The sequence below is a fragment of the Teleopsis dalmanni genome, chromosome 2 (assembly GCF_002237135.1).
Source record: "Teleopsis dalmanni isolate 2A chromosome 2, ASM223713v2, whole genome shotgun sequence".
Classification (NCBI taxonomy): Eukaryota; Metazoa; Arthropoda; class Insecta; order Diptera; family Diopsidae; genus Teleopsis; species Teleopsis dalmanni.
The window spans coordinates 166,760,443-166,767,942 of NC_051847.1; the positions used below are offsets into that span (position 1 = coordinate 166,760,443).

The following is a 7,500-nucleotide window of genomic DNA, read 5'->3' on the forward strand; positions in this document are numbered from 1 at the left end:
CAGTGGCGTAACTACAGGGAAGCAACTGGAAGCAACGCTTTCGGGCCCCCGAATTTAGGGGGCCCCACTATAAATTTTTGTATTCATTGTATTTATTTTTAATAAATTCTCAAAAGGGACGAAACGTTTTTTGTTGGAATAACTTCATATTGCATTTTATAAAAGATACGTAAATTTTAAATTTAGAGTACATAATATGTATGTACTTCAAATAAAATATTAAACCTATTTATAAAATAAAAAAGTTTTTCTAAGAAAAATATGTGTCTTAATCGAGACACTTATATGGAAGCTATATTTAGATTTAAACCCATTTGAAAATAATTTTGTACGTTGTCTTTTGCAAATATCAGTACTGTATACACCAAATTCCATTTGAATACCTTTATTAAAAACGGAGAAACCTCATATCCGATTGTTAAGTTTATATCACAGATACAAGAAATAGACGTCCAATTTCAATCAAATCAAATGGGTCCCGAAAAGTATGTGTGTAAAGTTTCGTTCGAAGAGTTCAAAAGCTGAGAGTAGTTTGAACTGAAAAAGTATATATATATTGTACTGATATATACTTAATGATATTTCCGACGTTTCCTTTAATGCGTTACGAAAATCTTGACAAACCTTATATATCCTTTTCACATTTTTTCGTGTAAAGAGTATAAAAAGAGGGGCCCCTTAGTATGTTGGTAGGGGCCCCTTAGTTAGAATTTGCTTACAGGCCTAAAAAATGTAGTTACGCCACTGTGTCAGACTACACAATATAAAACCTTAGATGAAGAAGAAATTAATATATAAATAAATTAATTTTAATTAATGTCGTTTTCGATTATTAAATCTAAATTTAATATTGATTTACTCTCGATCTGTTAAATTTTGTTGCCCCATCGAACAGTTTTCAAGTAATGCAATATTTTTGCAATTGTGTTAGTACGCATTTATATATATTTTTTAAGTTAGTACATACATATGTGGAATAAAATCACACCTTACCTGTGTAGTCATATAAAACAGCTGTAATATAAAGGTAATCTTGCCACTCTGTAAAAATATCTAAAGTGTTATAAATCAATCTCGAGTGTTAAATATTTTGCTCGAGATTGACAATTTGTAAATGAAAATTGCAGTAAAAGTGAATCTTGATTGACAAAGTTACCCCAGATTTCTGAATCGAAAATGGCATAATAAATTAAAAGAAATCATTACTACTAATTATGGTTTGATTGTTTTTTTTTAAACAAAATTAATGTTATTATTTGTAATATAATTAAATTTTCTAATTAATAAATAATAACATGCATTTTTATTTAATTTTATGATTGCCGATATGTAGTTAAGTTAGTAAAAAAAGATTTAGTTAAATAGTTGTCTTATATATCTTATCTTTTGTGAATAAGTTTGAAATTTAGGACGTGTGCGAGTTAGGCTAATTTGCTGCTAAACCAAATGGGAGATTTTTTGGGATTTTTTGCACTGCACACATCAACACCTATCGACACATCCTTACATTATCGGCACAACTTAGAATTTCCGTGATTTAGAACGCAACTTAGCCTAAATCGCACACTTCCTTAACATATAAAATTATGTTGAAAGGTGTAAGCATATATGTATATTAAAAATTGCTTAAAAAATGTGGCAACCAATACAATCAATAATGTGTCAATATTCGAAACATGTGCAAGTATTTAATATTTTATTTCTAGTTAAATTGTTTTATTATTATTGCAATATGATTATTAGTAATAATATAAACTCATATTGCCAAAAGGCTACATATGTCAGAATTTTAATTTATTTATCAGAGAAGTTATTCTTAATTCGATTCGTTTTTATGCACACGATAATATTTGATATAACCAAGAGATGGCGCTGATATTATTTTTTCAATTATCATAGTTTCTGACAAATTTAGAGTTGCCATCATATACAAAAATAAAACATGTGCATTGTTATATTGATAATAAACATTTTAGGTTTTTATAAGCAAATAAACAAAAATTTATGCTCAATTTATCGATTACGTTTGCAAATATTTGTTAATGCAATTATTTATAAAATAACTATTATTACTTAAAGAATAATATTCATATTTTTCGGCATTAGTAAAAATTAATAGGCATTGATCGTTGAAATAGGAGAAATATATAAAAATTTTTAATAAAACAATTTTTGAAGTAACGTTAACCTAACATAGGAATAATTATAGAAAATAATTTAAATAAAGATTTATGAAATGGGATACATTTAACGCGACAAATTCTTTATTGAAAATTATAAAATGCCTCTGTTCCTATACATAAAGTGACATTATAAATCATTATCTCATTAACAATAGTAAATCTTTTAATTTATTTTAAAAAAAATAAATACCGTTTAGCTAAAAGTTGTAGTTATTCTACTTCCTTCAAGAAAAGGTCAGCTTAAATCTTTCGAAATTACACTTAGAATGTAATTACTTTTCGGCTGGAAAATATATATAGTAGATATATACACTCTCTAAGTTATGCCCCTAATATGAAGATTTTTAATAACTTTGTAGTGGGCGGAGAGTTTTAAAGTAAAAATAGTATTATTTTTTAAACATTTTACTTTATTTATTCTAACAAATAGTAAAAATTGATAATATTTTAATGTGTGTGAAATAAACTTTCTTTCACAACTGACGTTACTGTAAACTATTGCTGCTGCTAAACTGGAGTTCACTATTTCTCCATATCGGATGGTATTTTTAGTCACAGTTGCATTTTTAATTTTTTCTTCTTATACCACATTGTCATTATTTTCATCAATTTTATAAACATCTATTGGATTGTTTTCAGATTTTTTAGTAGTTATTGACGTCTGAAATTATTTAAAAGCAGAGGTCCAATGTTAATAAATTAGAACAAAAGAATATCAAGAAAATTAAAGAAAACCAATTAAGTTAATAAGGTATTGAAATCGGTTGTACGTCCCAAAGAAAATTGTAAGCAAAAATTTTGAACCGTTGGTTATATTTAGTTGCTTTACATAAAATAAAATATATATAAAATAAATCAAATATAAAAATTATAAAATACTCTTTAATCTTAGCTCAAGAACTCTTATTAAAAAACTCAGTAAGATATGAAATGATTCAAACTATAGGAAAAGAAATACTAAAAGGTACGATACTAAATTCAATATACTATGATTCAATTAAAGAAATCTATTTATTGATTTTTTATATATCCTGCCAAATATCAGAGTATAGAAAAAATGCAAGTAACTAATTAATTTGAATCAAAAGTATTTGTGAATGACTACGTCAAAATCAAATCAAATTAAACCAAGAGATTTCCTTTTTTCTTTAGTTATAAATAAACATAGGTTTATGGAAATGGATATATATCATACAGTATATAGACAGAAATCATATGGGATTTGTTAAAAAAAAGGTAAAGTCTTTTGCGGTTACAAAGATGAAGTTCAAGTTCTTTTTAAGTTCATTTCAGTGTATTTATTTGCGTTTTCAACTGATGATTTAATTTTATAACAAATATTATTGATATTATTAAATAATAAATTAGTTTGCATAAAAAAATAAATAATAAAAAAATTTGATCGCCCGAGCAGGGACTTGAACCCTGGACCCTTGGATTAAAAGTCCAATGCTCTACCGACTGAGCTACCCGGGCTGTTGTTTGTCCTTGCCCAATTAATAATTTTGATTCCCTGACCTAATTAGACAGGAAAGAGTCTTGTGATCGATCCTCAGAGTTCCGAGGTGATCACTGATCAGATCAGAAATTTGTTAATTATTAGAGAATTTTAACAAATCAAGAATAAAAAAGTTAAAATCTTAGAAAAAATTATGTGTGAATGCTTTTACTTAAATTTTGTTAAATGCCAAAATATAACGCTTTTTCAGACTTATCTTGTCTGAAAAAGCCTGTCCGTCCTATGGTTTGTTATTGCATATATTTTTAGATTTGTCATCATTTAAATGTTGTGATTAATAAAAATTTAGCGAAAAAGATTTTAATACATTTTTGTTTATTTAAAAAAACTATTACAATAACATTTTGTAGTAATTGTATGAAAATACAGTGTTTACTCGAAAATGTGATCGCTCGATTACGTGACCATTTTTTTTTATATTTTTTGCCTTAACAGATAAGAAAAATTCTAAAATTAACATAAATTTCTTAAATGAGAATTAAAATTTTAAAGCTTATATTTTCGAGTGAGCACTGTAATATTATTATTTTTTTTAAATTTAGTTAGCCAATGATTCTTTGAGGTGTAAATATGTATTTATTTATTTACTTTATTTATTTAAAATAAGTACTTCGAACCAACAACCCTGAAATAGTTTATCTTACGAGAAAACTGAGAAACTAACAAATATTTAGATAATTATTGAAAATTTAGAATAAACTTTATTTTTTTTATTATTTACAACATTTCAGGTCTTTGAAAGTCTATGAGTCATCCATTATCTTCCGCCAGGCTGGGAATTCTTAAACGCTGCTTCTGGTATTACTGCCGTGAATATTTTTTTCCGTCTCTTACAATATTATTATTTGGGAAAATATTGGTTCTCCCAAACAACACTAAATGCGTTCTGTTCTTGAAAAAATACATTTAATGCTATTCCAATCCGTAGTACGCTTTGTATTACGAAACATTGCTTCAGTCAACGCCAATGGCTTCTAGTTTTCAATTTTACCAATCTAAGGTTTTCGAGATCGGTAACAAAATAATTATAAAATAGCATTTTATTCTCAAAATTTTGATTACAATTTTTATGGTTACTAACAAATCAATTTAGTAAAATGTTTTTAGTTCATATATAGTATTAATGAGTAACGCGATTTTATTATATATATAAATAAATAAACATTTTTATCTTAACTATTTATATAAATAAATATAGTTTATATTAAATAATTGCATGCATATATATATATTTTTCATATATGTGTCTCCACATATATATATATACATCTCCATTACCCACTAGCTAACCTTTATCTCCCAGAGTAGAATCAAATTTCACTCCATCTATATATAGTTCAGAGTCAACATAGGAGTTAATAACATCTCCTATTATTGAGTACAGTGTTATAGTTTCTCAACTAGATTGTAAGTTCTTTACTCATGTCTTTATAAAGTAACACTGGGCTAAAAGCAATTCGAATCTAAGTAAGTGTCTAAAGACTTACATAGACGATTAATGACTAAAAATAAGTTGGGAGATATAGTATTCTTTGAAAAATTAAACCTAAAACTATATGTCCGATTTGCAGATTACTGTATAGTTTGTGAAGCAGAAGCAGCAGGTATTTCGATATAATGAAATTTTTCACAGAAGTATTTTCATTTAGATATAGATGTTTTAGATATAGACAAACTGTCATTACATTATATACATACTGGTGTTTTTACAACATCTTAGTTTGTACCAAAATGTTTTACTTAGTTAAACGAGATATCGATGCCTCGATGTATTCATTGATTGTTCCGAAAGGGATTCATATATATATTCGTGGTAACTGTATAATCAAACATGGCACATTTCTTACCATGACAATATTCAGAGCAAATATATGTATGTACTAGCTAAAAGTACAAAATATTTCGAAGCATAGGCGATTTAATGAGTACAGTTGTGTAACTATTGTCATGATATGGTTCGCCAACGACCAGATTAGTCTTGTTTGCCACTAGATATTTAAAACGATAGCCGTACTAACTGAAAACTCATCGCCGACCGTTTCAATGATGGTACTTTTTTCAGTGATTACTGCTATAGCTTTGCTATAGTTTCTACTCAGAGGAAGAATAGGAAAGTATTACTGATTCTATTCTGTAAGTCAGACACAATGTAATTCCAAAGGGATCTCATACTTTTTAGTTTGGGTTATGTATATTCGAATCTTAAATTAAATCTGTACTGTACTGCGTATGTTTCATCGTAATACCTATATGTACAATGCTATTTCTCCTTTTCTAAACCCATTACTCTTAAGAATTCAAGAATACCAACTGAGTTGACTATACTTTCATCTACAAATGAAGTATGAACTCATCCATGGTTATCATTGCATCACATTCATCTATTGTTCTAACTCGTCCAGTGTAGAGGAACTCTATAAAATCTTATTAAATTTTGTTACTGTCATGAATTAAAAAATGTCAATTTAACACTGTTGTAAAATCTTTGCCTCATATTAAGTATTCATCTAGATTTTTTTGATACTTATATATCAGTGCATTATATTATCCTGGTATGTGTTTTCAGTTTTATTATCGCAGAAATGCACTTCCGATTCGTAGGCATATATGCGCTTTGGTTCTTCTTAAGAGTGTGCCTTTAGTATTATATCTTAATATTTCTTAATAAAAAGATGGCTCATAACAATTCCCTCCCTAAATGTTATAGATCGATGGTGAAGGTCTGTTATTTACGTATAGGGTTTGATAGGGTTTTGGTTTGATACAATGATTATGTGGTACAGATATTCATTGAGTCTGTATTTATTAGTTCTTGGATAAGCAAGTTCTCTTGGATGGAGAACTAAAATCACTTTTTATAATAGTTATCCAAACTGGCAATGTTTGTCTTTTTTGATCCCAAATGTGGCTCTAATCTATTTCTGTAAACGTTGTCTAACAGCAATCTAGATTATCTTAAAATTTTCTCTCCACTTTTGTTTCTCTTTTGATTCTAAGTGTGATTCTAAGGTCCAAATTTGCTATTATTGTTGTTAAATAAATATTTAGATTGTCATAAATGGTTCTTAATCGCTTCCTGTTAAAGGTTTTTTTTTATTTTCATTTTAAAAGTTGAGTTAAGGGAAAACCCTTTTGTTGCATTATCTAAACTTAAAAATTAAGTTCTTAGCAGCCATTTAGATTCTTGTCACTTTTGTTTTTACTAATCCCTGGTAAAGGCTCAATGGTTTGCTATTTTAGTGATCTAATAGGAATTTAGATTGTTGAAAGAATTCTTTTCTTTTCTTATCTTCGTCGAACTTTCTTTTGTCTTAATAAAATAATAAACACTTTTCTTTTTTTTATATTTTAAAATGATAATTATATTTTTTGTTTTTTGTTTTTATTATATATTAATGTTTAATAATATGTTTCAATATAATAGGGGATTTTTTTGTAGTTGTTCTATAACATATTGCAAAACTTCCATTCGTACAATTAATTTAAATTACTTTAGGGTTCATTAACGCTATCATTTACAGTTTCTCTTAAATTAAATTATTAATATTAGCTTTTCTATATTTTACATGGAATGCAGCATTATTTCTCAGATATAGTATATCTAACATGTATAGTATATATATACGCGTATAGAATTACATATGGTAGAATCTAGGTGCAACTAAAGAGACAAATCCTTTGCATTTGTGATGCATACTCGTTGCTTATGACAACTCGTTTTCATTGCGTTTATTCACTAAATAAAATTAAATTCAAATTCATTAAATTAGAACTAAATTTGTGCTAAATTATTCGCTA

General features: G+C 27.1%; 1 protein-coding gene and 1 non-coding gene across 3 annotated transcripts in view; both read right to left on the reverse strand.

The window, feature by feature from the left end:
• The window catches only part of LOC119679664 (homeotic protein antennapedia), a 413,608-nt gene that overhangs the window by 101,973 nt on the left and 304,135 nt on the right, over positions 1–7,500 (reverse strand). The gene's annotated exons all lie outside the window — the stretch shown is intronic.
• On the reverse strand, positions 3,587–3,659 carry Trnak-uuu. Its single transcript has one exon. It is a non-coding gene; the product is annotated as a tRNA-Lys (tRNA).